Source organism: Eptatretus burgeri, chromosome 3 (assembly GCF_056783735.1).
Source record: "Eptatretus burgeri isolate ZD-2024b chromosome 3, Ebu_testis_v1, whole genome shotgun sequence".
Taxonomy (NCBI): domain Eukaryota; kingdom Metazoa; phylum Chordata; class Myxini; order Myxiniformes; family Myxinidae; genus Eptatretus; species Eptatretus burgeri.
The window spans coordinates 82,519,445-82,539,625 of record NC_140963.1 but is presented as its reverse complement, the minus strand read 5'-3'; the positions used below and the strand labels follow the sequence as shown (position 1 = coordinate 82,539,625).

At 47.1% G+C, this 20,181-nt stretch overlaps 1 protein-coding gene and 1 long non-coding RNA gene across 2 annotated transcripts in view; one reads left to right on the top strand and one right to left on the bottom strand.

Moving 5' to 3' along the window:
• The window catches only part of LOC147030312 (uncharacterized), a 421,339-nt gene that overhangs the window by 42,122 nt on the left and 359,036 nt on the right, over positions 1–20,181 (top strand). The window contains exon 5 of the long non-coding RNA XR_015056307.1: positions 9,543–9,689. This is a non-coding gene — a long non-coding RNA (uncharacterized LOC147030312). The remainder of the gene's footprint in view (positions 1–9,542; positions 9,690–20,181) is intronic.
• Positions 1–20,181, bottom strand: part of LOC147030315 (uncharacterized) — a 119,356-nt gene that overhangs the window by 31,618 nt on the left and 67,557 nt on the right. The window lies entirely within an intron of this gene.

Here is a 20,181-nt window from a genome sequence, read left to right as displayed (position 1 = left end):
GAGCCTTGTTGGATGGTTGAGTGGGTCGAGCCTTGTTGGATGGTTGAGTGGGTCGAGCCTTGTTGGATGGTTGAGTGGGTCGAGCCTTGTTGGATGGTTGAGTGGGTCGAGCCTTGTTGGATGGTTGAGTGGGTCGAGCCTTGTTGGATGGTTGAGTGGGTCGAGCCTTGTTGGATGGTTGAGTGGGTAGAGCCTTGTTGGATGGTTGAGTGGGTAGAGCCTTGTTGGATGGTTGAGTGGGTAGAGCCTTGTTGGATGGTTGAGTGGGTAGAGCCTTGTTGGATGGTTGAGTGGGTGGAGCCTTGTTGGATGGTTTAGTGGGTAGAGCCTTGTTGGATGGTTGAGTGGGTAGCGCCTTGTTGGATGGTTGAGTGGGTAGAGTCTTGTTGGATGGTTGAGTGGGTCGAGCCTTGTTGGATGGTTGAGTGGGTAGAGCCTTGTTGGATGGTTGAGTGGGTAGAGCGTTGTTGGATGGTTGAGTGGGTAGAGCCTTGTTGGATGGTTGAGTGGGTAGAGCCTTGTTGGATGGTTGAGTGGGTTGAGCCTTGTTGGATGGTTGAGTGGGTAGAGCCTTGTTGAATGGTTGAGTGGGTCGAGCCTTGTTGGATGGTTGAGTGGGTCGAGCCTTGTTGGATGGTTGAGTGGGTCGAGCCTTGTTGGATGGTTGAGTGGGTCGAGCCTTGTTGGATGGTTGAGTGGGTAGAACCTTGTTGGATGGTTGAGTGTGTAGAGCCTTGTTGGATGGTTGGGTGTGTTGAGCCTTGTTGGATGGTTGGGTGTGTTGAGCCTTGTTGGATGGTTGAGTGTGTTGAGCCTTGTTGGATGGTTGAGTGTGTTGAGCCTTGTTGGATGGTTGAGTGGGTTGAGCCTTGTTGGATGGTTGAGTGGGTAGAGCTTTGTTGGATGGTTGAGCATGTTGAGCCTTGTTGGATGGTTTAGTGGGTAGAGCATGCAGAGCCTTGTTGGATGGTTGAGTGGATAGAGCCTTGTTGGATGGTTGAGTGGGTTGAGCCTTGTTGGATGGTTTAGTGGGTAGAGCATTGTTGGATGGTTGAGCATGTAGAGCCTTGTTGGATGGTTGAGTGGATAGAGCCTTGTTGGATGGTTGAGTGGGTTGAGCCATGTTGGATGGTTGAGTGGGTTGAGCCTTGTTGGATGGTTGAGTGTGTTGAGCCTTGTTGGATGGTTGAGTGGGTTGAGCCTTGTTGGATGGTTGAGTGGGTAGAGCTTTGTTGGATGGTTGAGCATGTTGAGCCTTGTTGGATGGTTTAGTGGGTAGAGCATGCAGAGCCTTGTTGGATGGTTGAGTGGATAGAGCCTTGTTGGATGGTTGAGTGGGTTGAGCCTTGTTGGATGGTTTAGTGGGTAGAGCATTGTTGGATGGTTGAGCATGTAGAGCCTTGTTGGATGGTTGAGTGCATACAACATTGTTGGATGGTTGAGTGGATAGAGCCTTGTTGGATGGTTGAGTGGGTTGAGCCATGTTGGATGGTTGAGTGGGTTGAGCCTTGTTGGATGGTTGAGTGGGTAGAGCTTTGTTGGATGGTTGAGCATGTAGAGCCTTGTTGGATGGTTTAGTGGGTAGAGCCTTGTTGGATGGTTGAGCATGTTGAGCCTTGTTGGATGGTTGAGTGGATCGAGCCTTGTTGGATGGTTGAGTGCGTCGAGCCTTGTTGGATGGTTGAGTGCGTCGAGCCTTGTTGGATGGTTGAGTGCGTCGAGCCTTGTTGGATGGTTGAGTGCGTCGAGCCTTGTTGGATGGTTGAGTGCGTCGAGCCTTGTTGGATGGTTGAGCATGTAGAGCCTTGTTGGATGGTTGAGTGGATAGAGCCTTGTTGGATGGTTGAGTGGGTCGTGCATTGTTGGATGGTTGAGCATGTAGAGCATTGTTGGATGGTTGAGCATGTTGAGCCTTGTTGGATGGTTGAGTGGATCGAGCCTTGTTGGATGGTTGAGTGCGTCGAGCCTTGTTGGATGGTTGAGTGCGTCGAGCCTTGTTGGATGGTTGAGTGCGTCGAGCCTTGTTGGATGGTTGAGTGCGTCGAGCCTTGTTGGATGGTTGAGTGCGTCGAGCCTTGTTGGATGGTTGAGTGCGTCGAGCCTTGTTGGATGGTTGAGTGCGTCGAGCCTTGTTGGATGGTTGAGCATGTAGAGCCTTGTTGGATGGTTGAGTGGGTCGTGCATTGTTGGATGGTTGAGCATGTCGAGCATTGTTGGATGGTTGAGCATGTAGAGCCTTGTTGGATGGTTGAGTGGGTCGAGCCTTGTTGGATGGTTGAGTGGGTCGAGCCATGTTGGATGGTTGAGGGGGTTGAGCCTTGATGGATGGTTGAGTGGGTAGAGCTTTGTTGGATGGTTGAGCATGTAGAGCCTCGTTGGATGTTTGAGCATGTAGAGCCTTGTTGGATGGTTGAGCGCGTCGAGCCTTGTTGGATGGTTGAGTGCGTCGAGCCTTGTTGGATGGTTGAGTGCGTCGAGCCTTGTTGGATGGTTGAGTGCGTCGAGCCTTGTTGGATGGTTGAGTGCGTCGAGCCTTGTTGGATGGTTGAGTGCGTCGAGCCTTGTTGGATGGTTGAGTGCGTCGAGCCTTGTTGGATGGTTGAGTGCGTCGAGCCTTGTTGGATGGTTGAGTGGGTCGAGCATTGTTGGATGGTTGAGTGGATAGAGCCTTGTTGGATGGTTGAGTGCGTCGAGCCTTGTTGGATGATTGAGTGGGTCGAGCCTTGTTGGATGGTTGAGTGGGTAGAGCCTTGTTGGATGGTTGAGTGGGTTGAGCCATGTTGGATGGTTGAGTGGGTTGAGCCTTGTTGGATGGTTGAGTGGGTAGAGCTTTGTTGGATGGTTGAGCATGTCGAGCCTTGTTGGATGGTTTAGTGGGTAGAGCCTTGTTGGATGGTTTAGTGGGTAGAGCCTTGTTGGATGGTTGAGCATGTAGAGCCTTGTTGGATGGTTGAGCATGTAGAGCCTTGTTGGATGGTTGAGTGCATACAACCTTGTTGGATGGTTGAGTGGATAGAGCCTTGTTGGATGGTTGAGTGGGTTGAGCCATGTTGGATGGTTGAGTGGGTTGAGCCATGTTGGATGGTTGAGTGGGTAGAGCATTGTTGGATGGTTGAGCATGTAGAGCCTTGTTGGATGGTTGAGCGCGTCGAGCCTTGTTGGATGGTTGAGCGCGTCGAGCCTTGTTGGATGGTTGAGTGCGTCGAGCCTTGTTGGATGGTTGAGTGCGTCGAGCCTTGTTGGATGGTTGAGTGGGTCGAGCATTGTTGGATGGTTGAGTGGATAGAGCCTTGTTGGATGGTTGAGTGGGTTGAGCTTTGTTGGATGGTTGAGTGGATAGAGCCTTGTTGGATGGTTTCGTGGGTCGAGCATTGTTGGATGGTTGAGAATGTAGAGCCTTGTTGGATGGTTGAGTGCATACAACCTTGTTGGATGGTTGAGTGCATACAACCTTGTTGGATGGTTGAGTGCATACAACCTTGTTGGATGGTTGAGTGCATACAACCTTGTTGGATGGTTGAGTGCATACAACCTTGTTGGATGGTTGAGTGGGTTGAGCCATGTTGGATGGTTGAGTGGGTAGAGCTTTGTTGGATGGTTGAGTGGGTAGAGCTTTGTTGGATGGTTGAGTGGGTAGAGCTTTGTTGGATGGTTGAGTGGGTAGAGCTTTGTTGGATGGTTGAGCGGGTAGAGCTTTGTTGGATGGTTGAGCATGTAGAGCCTTGTTGGATGGTTGAGCATGTAGAGCCTTGTTGGATGGTTGAGCATGTAGAGCCTTGTTGGATGGTTGAGCATGTAGAGCCTTGTTGGATGGTTGAGCATGTAGAGCCTTGTTGGATGGTTGAGCATGTAGAGCCTTGTTGGATGGTTGAGCATGAAGAGCCTTGTTGGATGGTTGAGCATGTCGAGCCTTGTTGGATGGTTGAGCATGTAGAGCCTCGTTGGATGGTTGAGCATGTAGAGCCTTGTTGGATGGTTGAGTGGGTTGAGCCTTGTTGGATGGTTGAGCATGTAGAGCCTTGTTGGATGGTTGAGCATGTAGAGCCTTGTTGGATGGTTGAGTGGGTTGAGCCTTGTTGGATGGTTGAGCATGTAGAGCCTTGTTGGATGGTTGAGCATGTAGAGCCTTGTTGGATGGTTGAGCATGTAGAGCCTTGTTGGATGGTTGAGCATGTTGAGCCTTGTTGGATGGTTGAGCATGTAGAGCCTTGTTGGATGGTTGAGCATGTTGAGCCTTGTTGGATGGTTGAGCATGTTGAGCCTTGTTGGATGGTTGAGCATGTAGAGCCTTGTTGGATGGTTGAGCATGAAGAGCCTTGTTGGATGGTTGAGCATATTGAGCCTTGTTGGATGGTTGAGTGCGTCGAGCCTTGTTGGATGGTTGAGTGCGTCGAGCCTTGTTGGATGGTTGAGTGCGTCGAGCCTTGTTGGATGGTTGAGTGCGTCGAGCCTTGTTGGATGGTTGAGTGCGTCGAGCCTTGTTGGATGGTTGAGTGCGTCGAGCCTTGTTGGATGGTTGAGTGCGTCGAGCCTTGTTGGATGGTTGAGTGCGTCGAGCCTTGTTGGATGGTTGAGTGCGTCGAGCCTTGTTGGATGGTTGAGTGGGTCGAGCCTTGTTGGATGGTTGAGTGCGTCGAGCCTTGTTGGATGGTTGAGTGCGTCGAGCCTTGTTGGATGGTTGAGTGCGTCGAGCCTTGTTGGATGGTTGAGTGGATAGAGCCTTGTTGGATGGTTGAGTGGATAGAGCCTTGTTGGATGGTTTAGTGGGTCGAGCATTGTTGGATGGTTGAGCATGTTGAGCATGTTGAGCCTCGTTGGATGGTTGAGTGCATACAACCTTGTTGGATGGTTGAGTGCATACAACCTTGTTGGATGGTTGAGTGCATACAACCTTGTTGGATGGTTGAGTGCATACAACCTTGTTGGATGGTTGAGTGCATACAACCTTGTTGGATGGTTGAGTGCATACAACCTTGTTGGATGGTTGAGTGCATACAACCTTGTTGGATGGTTGAGTGGGTTGAGCCTTGTTGGATGGTTTAGTGCGTCGAGCCTTGTTGGATGGTTGAGTGCGTCGAGCCTTGTTGGATGGTTGAGTGCGTCGAGCCTTGTTGGATGGTTGAGTGCGTCGAGCCTTGTTGAATGGTTGAGTGCGTCGAGCCTTGTTGAATGGTTGAGTGCGTCGAGCCTTGTTGGATGGTTGAGTGCGTCGAGCCTTGTTGGATGGTTGAGTGGATAGAGCCTTGTTGGATGGTTGAGTGGGTTGAGCTTTGTTGGATGGTTGAGTGCGTCGAGCCTTGTTGGATGGTTGAGTGGGTCGAGCCTTGTTGGATGGTTGAGTGGATAGAGCCTTGTTGGATGGTTGAGCATGTAGAGCCTTGTTGGATGGTTGAGTGGGTTGAGCCTTGTTGGATGGTTGAGTGGGTTGAGCCTTGTTGGATGGTTGAGTGGGTTGAGCCTTGTTGGATGGTTGAGTGGGTCGAGCCATGTTGGATGGTTGAGTGGGTCGAGCTTTGTTGGATGGTTTAGTGGGTCGAGCATTGTTGGATGGTTGAGCATGTCGAGCATTGTTGGATGGTTGAGCATGTCGAGCCTTGTTGGATGGTTTAGTGGGTCGAGCCTTGTTGGATGGTTGAGTGGGTTGAGCTTTGTTGTATGGTTGAGTGGATAGAGCCTTGTTGGATGGTTGAGTGGATAGAGCCTTGTTGGATGGTTGAGTGGGTTGAGCTTTGTTGGATGGTTGAGTGGATAGAGCCTTGTTGGATGGTTGAGTGGGTTGAGCGTTCTTGGATTGTTGAGTGGGGGAAGTGTTGCATTTCACTCACTGGTGTGGGTTTGATTTCCATGGCTGTTCAGGGTGTAAATGTTTGCACATTCGACCGAGTGAAGATCTGTCCACTAATTAGTTTTCGCCACGGTTATGTTTACAACATTCTCTCAATAGCCTGCTGCTCTGTCAATAGAAAGGACATCCTACACAATCACCTTTAATGAAGCCTGGTGTTGGCGCAGTGGTTAGGGCAGCGGCTTGGGATCCAAAAGGTCCTGAGTTAAAGCCCCGTTGGACCACTGAATTAATACACCAGGGGGTTGACTCAGCCTGTCATCCTTCCGAGGTCGGCGAAGTGAGTACCAGTGTACTGGGCCGGTGTATACCCCGGTTAAAATAGGTGTACCATATCCCTGTGTCGTAAGAGGCGACCAGGGTTGCGTCAGGAAGGGCATCCGGCGTAAAACCTGTGCCAAATCACGATGTGGATCATACGGATGATCCGCTGTGGCGACCCCTAACGGGAGCAGCCGAAAGAAGAAGACACAATCACCTTTAATGGCAACATAATTATCTCTAATAAATCAATGTCAGTGTGTGGCAGTCAGTCAATCAGTCCGTCAGTGTGTGTGTGTGTCTCCTCCATAACTCCAAAACCATGAAACTTAACAGCCTGAAATTTTGCATGTATTCTGAGGGAACTCCATGGGAGTGTACGAATGAAAAGTGAGTGTTTGGCTTAATTTAAACACCCCTTTTGCAGACAAATCATCATGTTGTAAAATGATTCTTTATCAAGGCTTCTAACTTCATCAAACCCTTTGTCAGCCCTCTGTCATCTCACTGGGGTCTAAATTCACCATTGTTTTTGGCAACCTCAACAATGCATTGACATGGAAAAGGCCGCAACAATATCTTAACGAGAAAAAGTGCTCAAAGTTGTTTTTCACTTTCCTCACTCATATTGTCGAATGCCTCATCTTCATACCGATGAATCTCTTGATATATCGCAATGCTTATAAACGGCCGGCGACGCCAGTGTTCATGGCTTTATTTCATTTATGCGCATGCGAGAAGTTCCAGTCTAGAATCTCTTAATCTGAGCCAAATTTCAAAATTTAACTGTGGATTTGACCTGAGTAGCAGTTCCGATTGCTAAAAACAAAAAGTGTTAATTTGTCCAATTTGCACATTTTTTGACACTCTGGGCGTCTCCGGGTGGTGCTTAATATGACCAATCCACGATCGCCAATCACTTGCCAAGCCTGCCGTTTCTTACCAAGGGATGGATGGAGGGGGAGGATGGATGAAAGAGATGGATAGATGGGATGGAGGGAAGGAATGGATGAATAGAAGTGAGGGATAGAAGGAATGGATGGAAGGGATGGTTGGATGGACCAAACCGATGTTTGTAAGCCATGGAGAGACAGTAGATGGTGATGTAAATGACTTTTTAAAAAAAAATCATGGCTGTTGTCGTTTTTAGGTCATCTCTACCGAGATGACCTAATAAAGCCGGACCAAATGTACGTCCGTCCGTCAACAATTTTTCTTTCCGATCTTGAAGAAACTTCGTATGTGGGTAGAGGTCGATGAGTGTTGCACAACGATATAACTTTTGTCTGGGTTCAAGGTCAGGGTCGAGGTGACGAGGTCACGTAAGTTATAAAAAATCGCCATTTTCAAAACCTTTCTAGTCTGCCATTCTACAAGATATTCGGCAACTGTTTATTGATTATGCTAGTTAAACATATTATCTTGTATCTAACCAGACAGATTTTTGAATTTCCTTCCCGTTTGATCATCACGTGATCTGGAAGATGGCCAAAAACGCTGATGTGATTCGCAAAGAAGGAAGGAAGGAGAAATGAAATATAAATAATATGGAATAGGCAAAGCCGAGAAGCGAACGTAGAATTCTTCTTACATTCTCTTCTGACTTTACATAAAACTTGTTCACAACTGTATACTTGCCAACGATACCGTGGTACGTGTAAGCGCCGCACAGCTGATGATTTTGACGCAATTTCCGGTTACTTCGGCCTGGATTCGGGATCAGCGATCAAATAATGTAAATCACGATTAAAAAATATTTTTTGATGATGCGGGAGATATATTTATTAAAATTAACTTTGGGGGGAAAAATAATTGAATAGATAAATAAATAAACGATCACTTCTGGTCTAGAATAAAAGAAATTAAAAGTTCCGGAAAGAGTTTCAAAATCACTCCCGGTAATGTTAAATACCAAATAAACACTTCCCGTCATGAAAAAAATCATCTTCGGAAGTATAAAATTAACTTTGGGAAAAGATAATTGAATAAATAAATAAACACTTCCGGTCATGATCTCCCGGCATGCATCATTCCCCATGAAAAAAAACCGGAAACAAAAAAAAAAACTCAGAAACAAAACCAAAAACGGAAGCAAAATGGTCATAGCCAATGACACGGATTCACAATTGCCATGGTATTGTGTTGTTTTTGTTGTTTCCTATTCTCTCATGTGCACGCGTTAAGTAATATTCACAAGATAGAAATAAAACCCAATCGTGTTTATACACCGCACAGCGTTTAACAACAACCGTAAGCAAAAAGTCATAGCTCTCAACACGGATACTGTGTTGTTGTTGTTGTTGTTGTTGTTGTTATTTCCTATTTCCTATTCTCTAACGTGCACGCGTTAAGTATTAAGCTCACTTCGTTCGCCATAAAACACATTTTTAGCCTTTTATATTTATACATTTTCCGCCGAAGGTGCAAAAGTTTCAAAACCCGAAATGTAAACGTCGGCATTTATTTTCAAAATATAATTTCGTGCGCGCGCCAAAATGCCGAGTCATCTTTAACCAAACTGCGCAGTAGTCCGGTCATGGCGTCTGAGCAGTGCCCAGCGTGGTTCAGATTGACTGTGGTTTCTGGGGCGGAGGTGATTGTTAAGAAGTATGTCGGCGGTATAAATTCGAGTGACTGTATTGGTGATTTAATCACGCAACATCTTGACGACGAATATTCTGGCCCAACGATTGCATCAATTCAGTGCAGCAGCAGGGATAATTTGCAGGCTTCTCTCGATCGTGCCGATATCTAACATAATCACCGGCGGACATAGGGCCGTAGGCTGTGGGGCGAGGCCACGGATCCCGGATGAGGGGATAAGTGATAAATTATGCTACATGCTTCGGGCTTTCTGATTAATATATCAACGAGTACATTCCATAATTAATGAATTAATAATTAATGAATTTGCTCGCTCTAACGATTTTTCAAACCTCAATATCTCTATAAATGCTTGACCAATTTTCATTCTGAAAGTTGCATTATAATCAGTGAAGAATACTCTACAGCATTATCATAATCTCCGAGAGCTAAGCCTATTTTTTCGTTTTTTTTCAACAACCTGAAGTGAAATGTCCCCAGAGAGTGGACGGACCGGAAAACTACGTATTGCACTTACTGTTGATTCTGATGTGTTAATCCGGGTACTAAATGAACAATACATATTTATTAATTATGTCATTATTAGTATTATTCTAGTGTATTTCTGTGAACTATTTCAATCTAAACGGTGAGTTTGGACTGTTTCACGGTGAGCTGAACTGAACATTGAGAACTTGTGGTATGATAGAGATGGTGATAATTTTTGAAAATCAAATCAAATTGACATTCAAGACAATTTTCGGTGATAATGTAAATGAAGTGCATATATAAACGTGTGTTCCATTGTCTCAGTTAAATCTGACAAAAGTTTAAAATGTAACCTTCACCGCAGAGCGGCCACGCTGAGCAACGACCGGAGACGCTTGGAGACACACCCCCTGGTGGAGTACTTTAGAGGTTATTAGGGGAGAGTTGTTTCCAAAACCCAAGCTCATTGCAGATGCTGCAGGGAATCTAATGGCAGATGAAGGAACAGCAGGTGGGAACTCATTCATTCATTCTTCATTCATTCCTTACACCTTGTGTTCACTTTGTGAGATTGGAGTATCATGTGTTCATGAACAACTGTGGAAGTTGCTGTGAATCCACTCTCCATCCCATCCATCCCTTCCCTCCATCAAATCCACCCTTCCATCCATCACTTCCCCCCATCTCTTCGTATGTTCTTGCTCCACCACCCCTCCTTCCTCTCTCTCTCTCTCTCTCTCTCCTCCCCCTCTCACCACTCTTCCAACTTTCATGGAGTGATAAACAATGGGTGGTTGTGATAAGTTCCCACAGTTGTTGTGTTGTGGTTTGGAGGTGGTTATATTGTGCTGTGATGTTCGTGTTGTGTTTTGAGCCTGGAATGTTGGAGAGTGTTGTGCGGGTTGGGCTGATGGACACTTTTTTGGCAGTTGGGGCTGCTGCTGGGTTTGATTCCATGGTTTGAATTTTAGGATTCAGCTCGGGATGAGAGATTCCGGAGGTTTTCGCATTTTGTTTGTAAAACGTGAATTGCAATGAAATAAAGGCACAAAACACTGGTGTCTTCAGGCATTTATAGGCATTGTAGCTAGGGTACGATTGGCTCTCGGGTCTCTTGGCCTGACTTGGGTGCAGGATTGGGCTTGGCGGTGAGTCCAGCTGCTGGAGGGGTATTCGTTTGTCGGTTCATGCATTCTTTGGCACTCCGGGCGTCTCCGGGCAGTGTGTGACCCCCTCAGAGAGATGCAGTTCCAGAGCAAGTAGAAAGGGTGGCAGCCACAGTTCAAGTCTCATACCTCAAGGGAAGCCCATGTTATAATCTCTTTTAAAATGGTATGTGCTGTTTGAAAGTAATGAGTGGTTTTGTTATCTTGTTTGAGCGTGCTGTTTTAATGTACCCCATTTGTTCAATCCTGTACTAATGCCGGTAGACGGCACCATTCCCCCTGCTTCCCCACAGGTCCCCTTCCCAAATGGAAGTCGAACCCCCTGCCCCCATTTCCCTTCAAGTCTCACTCCTGTGTCACACCTCGATGGCCGTAATGCACGTAACGTACTTATCGACTGGATTGCTCACCCGATCCAGACAGAGTCTGACAACACGCCATGTTCCAAAACGGGCTCGACTTGAATACCTCCTTTTTATTGTGCATGCGCGAGGACTTCGCATGCTACCAGGGAGTTGGTAATCACAGAACAAACATACATTGGCAATGTAGGGTTGCATAACTTTTACCATTAGCTTGTTATACAAATAATCTCAACACATCTTGCCCTTTTAGATCGACGCAAATCGATTAACTAACTTGTGAAACTTTGTAATACAATGAGCACACGGATTGTTCGAAGCATGGGAAGCAAAAACATTCATCACTATAACATTGTTTTAAAATAATTAAGTCACACACTTCAAAAGCTCCCTTTGATTTCTGCGAAGCATTTTACACTTCAACATAATCAAAGCCAGGGATGTCGATGAGCAGCTACTGTAATCTGGTTGGCTTCACGACTGCTCTACCACTGTGAGTGTAGTATGGAATCGGTGGCTGTCCTGTTGTCTGGACAGGTTGTTCCCTTGACGGCTGGAGTTGAATCTGCTCAGATGGCTGAAGTTGAGGAAGTGGTCCCGTGGACTGGGCCTGTTGATTTTTTTGACGTGATGAGGCTGCTGCTCGCTGCCTGCGATTGGAGCGTCTGCTGGACATAGTCTGAGGGGTTTGCGGTGACGCCTCAGCTCCCCTCCTCCTCCTATCTGCACAATGTATGACCGGGGAGCACATTGCTGAACCACCTCAGCTGGCTGCTTCCAACCCTTATCTCCATCACTTCTAACAAGGACAGGATCACCAGGGTGCAGCTCCGGTAGAGGGTGTGCTCTGCAATCAAAGTACTTCTTTTGTTGATGCTTTGAAGCACCGTCATGCTCCCGCACTGCGTCATGGTTGACAACACCAGGCCTGAGCATAGATGGTATGGTCGGTAGTGTTGTCCGTAGTTTCCGACCACACATGAGCTCAGCTGGGCTCGCTTCCAGAGCTGGGATCGGAGTTGAGCGGTAGATCAGTAGGGCAAGGAAAAGGTCTTCCTGCTTGAGCATCTCCTTCCCTGTTTTAACTGCTCTCTCTGCCTCTCCATTCACCTGTGGGTAGTATGGACTACTTGTAACATGCCTGAAATTCCAATGTGTAGCGAATTTCCTGAACTCTACCGAAGCAAACTGTGGACCATTGTCTGATATGATCATCTTAGGTATTCCATGTTGTGCAAAAATATTCTTCATTTTGCATTCCACTGCGAATGATGTCATTTCTGAAAGATATGATATGTTGATGTATCTGGAATAGTAATCCACTGACACAAGGTATGGGTGCCCTTTAAACCCACAAATGTCCACTCCTATCTTCTGGAACGGTCAATCGGGCAACATCGATGTAAGAAGTGGCTCACTTGGGTGTGATGGCTGTTTCTCAAGACAATGTTGACATTTCACCACCTGCTCTTGAATGTCTGTCTTTGCTGATGCCTGGCCACCACACACACTGGTTTGCATGCTCACGACACTTTGTAACCCCCAAGTGCCCATCATGAATACGATCAAGGATTTCACGTCGAAGGGTGTAAGGAATGACAATCCTGTCACCCCTCGTCAAGATTCCATCAAAGACGCTCAGTTCCCCTCTGATTGCAAACAGGTTTCGGGCGGCTAACTTAACCTTCTCTTTGTAAACAGGCCACCCTGAGATGGTGTATTCCAGAGCTGTCTTCAGATTGACGTCCTTTTGTGTTTCTTTTCGGATCTCGTTGAGCTTGGCATCTGATACTGGCCATGAGGAGACGACCTCACTGACAAAGACATGGACATCTTCTTGAAGATCGATGATGTCACGAGTAGACACAGGACTTCGTGACAATGTGTCGGCAACAATCATGTCCTTGCCTGGGGTGTGAATAGCCTTGGGTTTAAATTGCATGAGTCTCGTTAGCATGTGTTGGCATCTCAAAGGTGTCTCTGACAAATCTTTGGCATTGACTGGAGGAACTAGTGGCTTATGATCTGTACACAAGGTCAATGTCTCAAGTCCTACCAAGTAAAGTTCAAATCGCTCACAAGCCCACACTGCTGCCAAACACTCTTTATCAATTTGCGCATACTACATTTCAGCTTCCGTAAGTGTTTTTGAACAGAAATCAACTGATCGAAGTCCGTCTTCATGTTCTTGCAGCAAAACTCCACCAATGCCAGAGCTGCTAGCATTGGCACTTACTCTTGTTGGTTTGGCCGGGTCAAAGTACGCCAAGGTTGGTGCTTTTGCAAGCATGTCTTTGATGTTGGAGAAAGTCTCTGCCTGTTCTGGTTCCCAGGTCCATGCAGTTTCTTTTTTCAGCAGTTGGTTCAGTGGTGTCAAGGCCATTGACAAGTGAGGCAAATACCTGCCCAGGTAGTTAGTGACCATGTCGAGGTATCTCCTCAGCTCTGTAATGTCTGCTGGTTCGGCCATCTTTGCTTTCGCCTCAACTTTGGATGAATCTGGACCCATGCCCTTTTCACTGATTATGTATCCCAGGAAGTTGATCACAGACCTCAGATATTCACACTTTTTGTTGTTGAGTTGGAGACCTACTTCACTTAGTCTCTTTTTCATTCTGACGAAGAGTCATTCATGTTCTTCAGTGGTGGATGTATGACGGAGAACGTCATCGAAGTAACATATAACTCCATCAATCCCTGATAGGATTTTAAACATTGTCCTCTGGAAAATCTCTGGTCCAGATGATATTCCAAAAGGAACTCGCTTGAAGAAGAACCATCCAAATGGTGTCATAAACGTGGTTAACTTTGCGGTTATCAGGTCGAGGGGAATCTGCCAGAATCCTGATGCAGCATCCAGCTTAGAGAAGAATGATGACCCACGCAGCTGGTGGATTACATCATCAACTGTAGGAATGATTTATCTCTCACGTTTGACCACTTGATTGAGTTTCTTCAGGTCGACACAAATTCTGATCTCTCCTGAAGGTTTAACAACAGGAACCATCGGTGATGCCCACTCTGTTGCCTCGGTGATTTCTTCAATCACCCCTCCATCCTTCATCCTCTTGATCTCCCAAACACAAGTCCAGAACACCCTCCTACCATCCCCACTTTCCCCTCCTTATCCCTCCATCCTTTTCACTCCCATCCCCTCCTCACACCCCTGACCTACTGCGGTCTATAGCAACATGTGACAAAGCATCATTCTCCCACCCCCCCCCTCTCCTTGCTCTCACCTCTTAGCTATCCCTATCCATGCTCTCCCTTTTCTTCCTCCCCTCCCTCCTACCTCTCTCTCCTCTCTCTCTCTCTCTCTCTCCTTCCCTCCCTGTTCTCAATATTGCCTCTCCTCCTACCTCCTCACTCCCCTATACCTCCCTCCTCACTGCCCCACCACTCCCTCCTCTCTGTATCCCTTTCCCACCTCTCCTTGTCTCCCACTCCTCTCCCACTCCCACTCCAACACGGGTGGTAACAGTTTCCAGGTTATCAGTATAGCTTGATTGGTGAAGAGCAAACGTGCCATGGGTTACTGCCAATGGTGGGAAGGATCATCGTGTCCAATTGGTCAGTCACCACCCGCCTTAAGCTGGGCAGCCCCCAGCCAGTAAGGTACTGTCCTGATAACGTTTACCTTCTCCTCTGCGTGCATGGGGATTATGGATATTTATCCTGACAAGTAGACAGTGAGAGTGTACCCAGGAAACAAAGAAAGAAAATTATCCAGCTTCGTAGCTGGAATCTCAGGACTATGTGTCCTGGTATGAATGAAGAAGACTTACTTTCAACATCAAATGTACGTAAGACAGTACTGATTGATCGTGAGCTTCACAAGCTTAACGTTGATATTGCTGCTCTTCAAGAGACAAGACTGGCTGACACTGGATCTATTCGGGAGACCAACGATACCTTTTACTTGCATGGCAAGAGTGCAGACGACCACCGTCAACATGGTGTATGCTTTGCAGTCAGCAACAGAGTGATGCAGTCAATTGAGACACATAGCAACATCTGAACGTCTTATGTTTCTATGCCTTTCATTTAAAGGAGGCTTTATGACTATCATCTGTGCTTATGCCCCAACTCTGTGTGCCGATGCTGAAGACAAAGGACGGGCCATTGGCACCAAATTGACCTCATCATCACCAAGAGACGAGACCTGTCCAGCACTCTTCACACACGTTCCTACCACGGTTGTTTCCTACCACAATACTGACCATTCCCTTGTCAAAAGCAAAGTGAAGATGTAGCCCCGGAGGCTTCACACCTCCAAGCAAGGTGGCTTGGCACGCATCACATTATTCCTTTTAAAATAAACGATGGCAAATGTAAGCAGTTTTTGGACATTCTCAAACAGTCTCTACCTATTGAAGGCCAAACTGCCAATGTCAATGAAGCCTGGAAGTGCCTGAGGTTAGTCATCAATGAGAGTGTTGTAATCACTATTGGCTATTGTGCAAAATAAAGCAAGGTTTTGTGCAAACAACTATTGAATCGACCTTTGCCAAGATATTTAGATGGTCTGTGACAACAGAAACCTTCATGCCTTGTATGATGGAATTAAAAGAGCACGTGGTCTGACCACCAGCAAAGTTGCTCGCCTGAAATCAGCAAATGGTGAGATGCTTACTTAAAGGAGCAAGCAGATGGCTTGTTGAGTGGAACATTATCGAGAATTGTACTCCCAAGAGACAGCTATTCTTTAGCCTCCACCAAGGAAGCTCTTCCTCAACTACCTGTCATGGATGAGTTAGATGTGGAACCATCATCACTTGAGCTGGGCAATGCAATTTATTTTCTGGCAAGCAGGAAAGCACCTGGCAAGGATGGAATTCCAGCAGAACTGCTCAAGTACAGAAAGTACTTTCTCTCACCATCAGTGTCAAGAAAACCATGGTGATGGGACAAGGTGTCACAACACAGCCCCTGATTACACAAAACAATACTTCACTGGAAGTGGTCAGCAAATTCAGTTATCTCGGGTCTATTGTAACGAACGACCTTTCTCTTGACAATTAACTGAATGCACACATTGGGAAGGTAGCCACCACCTTTGGTTGTCTAACAAAGAGGGCATGGAAGAACAGCAAGCTGACACTCAGAACCAAGATGCTGATCTTCAAGGCATGCATTATTATCACTCTACTTTATGGCTGTGAAACATGGACGACTTACAGCTGTCAAGAACGGAGACTTAACAATTTCCATCTTCGCTGTCCACGAAGCATCCTTGGCATCACATGAAAAGACAGATGCACAAATGCAGAAGTCCTCTCCCAGGCAAATCTGCCAAATCTGCATTGGAGATAATGAGGACGTGAAGAAGAAGTCATGAAGGTCTCATTCGTTGGAGGTGAAAGTGTTAGATTGGTTTGATGGAGGTGAGCGCAGCATTGTTATTCAAAGAGAGACGGGACTTTATGATTCTACAGTGAGAACCATTCATGACAATCTTGATAAAATTCGGAAGAGCGCTCAGACAACAACGAATTACATTGTTACCAGAACTGCAAGATCTCGGCCTGATGCTATTGACAAAATGGAGATGCCGCTGACCACGTGAACAGAGTATCAGAACCAACAGAACATGCCCTTGTCTGGAATGGTCGTTCAAGAGAAGGTGAGGAGTTTGTGCGGTGATCTAACCAAAGATACCAATGATCCAGTGCCTTTTACTGCCAATTATGGATGGCTTGAGTGCTTCAAGAGTCGCCAAGTGTTTCGTAATCTCAAGTTGACCGGGGAAGCTGCTGCTGCAGATGATGCTGCTGCTGAACAATTTCCAGATATCTTGAAATAGATGACTACGGATGGAGGTTACGCACCAAGCCAGATGTTTAACCTCGATGAAAAGTTTACTGAAAACGCATGCCCAGCCGCAATTTCATCTCCATCATCTTAATCTCCATCAACTCTCGTCTGAGACAGTGATTGAGTTCATAGGTTTCATGGAGACTGAAGTCAGTGAAGCAAGACAACAGATTGTAGACATGGCCCTGCAAGTGGGATTTGAGGAGGTCGACGAAGATGATGAGGAGATACTTCTCTCATACAGGGAGGAACTGAACAATAAAGATCTTCTGGCTCTGGAGGAGGACCATATGAGAGAGGAATCGGAATCAAGTCCTGAGGGGGTCGTGCCTGTTAAAACCCTCACGACGAAAGTCATGCCTTGAGGTTTCAAGTTGGTTGATGAAGCCATGGCCATCTTTGATGGACATGATCCCGACTGCGTGAGAAGTTCCAAGGCGTGGAGGGAGATGGAGAATCTCCTGAAATGTTACAAGGTCTACGAACAGAAAATGAAGGCAGTCACTCAAGTCTCCATGATGAAGTTCTTCAAAAAATCTCAAGCGAATCAGCCTCCATTTCATCTTCTGAGCCTTCAACCTCCCCTGGACAGCCTGCCACGCCTGAAGAAAAACTGTCACAAGCAATATGTACAGTGTCCAACGCCAATCATAACACTTATTTAAAATAATTCATTATAATGGTTTTATTACCCTCGCCGAAGGAGAGGATATTGCATTTGGGTCTGTTTGTTTGTTTTTGTTTTGTTTGTTTGTTTGTTTGTTTGTTTGTCCGCACAGAACTTTCATGTTTTTCTCCACAACCGCTTGTCAGATTGAAACGAAATTTTCACCATCAGTGCGATGACTTATGTGGAATCTTGTAATGATAATTATGATGTCATAGATCACGTGGTGTGGCAGCTATATTGGAAAACTGGAAAAACTTTGGACCTCTGTATCTCTGAAACCGCACCAAGGAAAAAATTTAAACTTGGCACATAGCAAGTACTCGTTGTGGGGGAATGAGTGGGATAAAATGGTCCACAATTTGTTTTGATGATGTCGTCGGTCACGTGATTTGGCAGACATTGTTTTAAAAACAAACAACCTTCAAAAATCTTCTTCTCTGAAATGGTTGAACCGGTCATCACTGTCAGTATTTATAAAGTGGCAGTTCTAATTACGTCTCTTATTAATTACGTAACACACCACACAAAATGCATCACGCAAAACTACACAAACACCACACAACGTATCACACAAAACAAGTCCTGGCGAGGGTCTGCAATCTCTGATTGCTCTTCTTCTTGCTTGTTATATGTTTTATTTACACATTGTTTACAATTTTTTGAGGTTTTGATGTGGGTCTTCATCCTTCCACCCACCAGACGGCGGTCTCCACCAGACGGCGGTCGTCCACCGTCGTCCACCAGACGGCGGTCTCCTTGGGTTAACCTGAGGCGGTCCCTTCGGGTGGGTGCCTGGAATGTCCTATCCCTAAGAGAGGATGATCACCTGTCTCTGTTATCATCTGAGCTCAAGCGTTTGGACATCGGGATTGCAGCTCTCTCTGAGGTTCGGAGACCGGATTGCGGCGAGATAATGGTGGGTGGTTACACCGACTATTGGTCTGGTCGCTCTGATGGTTACCATACCCAAGGAGTTGCTGTAGCTGTGTCCAATAAGCTGACCCCAATGATAATTGAGGTAACACCGGTCAACGAGCGTATTATGAGATTAAGGATTCGTCACTCCTTAGGTGTCATTTCCCTGGTCTCTATTTATGCTCCGACTGAGGCGAGTGATCTTACCGTGAAGGATGCATTCTACGCCACACTCGAGTCTGTGGTTGATCAGTGCCCCAGACGAGATACACTTCTAGTCTTGGGGGATTTCAATGCATCGACTGGAACTGATAGGGATGGTTATGAGGTGTGTGTTGGTCCCCATGGGTCAGGAACTATGAACCAGAATAGCACTAAGTTCCTTGACTTTGCAAGAAGTCATGGACTTAGGGTGGCTGGTTCATGGTTTCAGCGCCCGCAAGCTCATCGCTGGACTTGGTATTCCAACGCTGGCGGTGTGGCAAAGGAGATTGACCATGTCCTCATTGACGGTCGTTGGAGGATGATCCAGAACTGCAGGGTCTACCGGAGTGCTCAGTTCCTCAATACTGACCACAGGCTTGTTGTAGCAACTCTAAAGCTGCACCTTAAATCCTGGAGAATGGTACCATCCCAGCCTAGGCTGGATGTTGCCAAGCTCAGGGATGAGAGTAGCTGAGGCGTTTGCGAACAGGCTGAGTGGACACTTGGGGGGTCTGGGTGCTTTGGGGGGTCCTGAAGAGTTGTGGAGCACCTTCAAGACCACCGTCCTTGATGTTGCCGGTGGATGCCTTGGAGTTCACCGCAGGGCAAAGAAGAATTTTGTCTCTCAAGGGACACTGGATACCATTGACCAGAGTCGCAGGGCCAGGCTGAATGGCAGAGCTGAGCTGTTCAGGGAGCTGAGGCGTAAAACTGTACGTGCACTGAGGGTGGACAAGGAGGCCTATGTGCGAGGAATCTGTGAGGAGGTAGAGCATCACCTGTGGACAGGTGATTCTCGTCCCGCTTACAGGGGAATTCGCGCATTACGTTCATCCAAGCCCATCCCTCGGAGCACTGCAGTTCGAGCAGAGAGTGGTAGGCTCTTGACAGAGGAGTCTGAAGTGAAGGCTCGCTGGGCCGGTTACTTTGAGCGGTTGTACCAGGCTGATCCCCCAGCTGTCGAGTTGGACGTCAAGGGTGTTACAATCCCTGTTGCTGACCCTCGAATCAACTGTGGTCCACCATCGCTTGTGGAAACACGGGCTGCGGTGAACCAGTTGAAACGGGGCAAAGCTCCAGGGATCTGTGGCATCCATGCTGAACTTCTCAAGGCTGGTGGAAATGCACTCGCGTCGTTGCATGCAGTTTTGTGCTCTGCCTGGAACACAGGCATCATCCCAACTGACTGGAAGAGGGGCCTTGTTGTCCCTCTCTGGAAAGGGAAGGGTGATCGCCAAGACTGCAACAACTACCGAGGGGTGACGCTGCTCTCAGTGCCGGGCAAGGTCTTTGCTCGGATAATTCTTGATAGGGTTCGCCACCATCTGCTTGAGCACCAGCGTCCAGAGCAGTCAGGCTTTACACCAAAGAGGTCAACGATTGACCGTATCCTTGCTCTTCGTGTCCTCACTGAACGCAGACGAGAGTTTCGGCAGGGGCTGCTTGCAGCCTATGTTGATCTCTGTAAAGCGTTCGATTCAGTGAATAGGGATGTCCTCTGGAGGATTCTTGGTCTTCGTGGGGTGCCACCGAAACTGATCGATCTGATGTCTGAACTCTACTCTGGTACTGAGAGTGCTGTGAAGTGTGGTGGTACCATCTCTGACTTATTTCCAGTTGTTACTGGAGTTCGTCAGGGATGTGTACTTGCCCCCACACTTTTCAGCACTTGTATGGACTGGATTTTTGGGAGGATGTCGGAGAGATCAAGTTGCGGTGCATCGTTTGGCAATGTCAAGATCTCGGACCTTGATTTTGCAGATGATGCAGTCATCTTTGCGGAGACTTTAGACATCCTCTTGGGGGCCCTCGAGGTGCTGAATGAGGAGTCGGAGCCGTTGGGATTACGGATTTCTTGGGTCAAAACAAAGA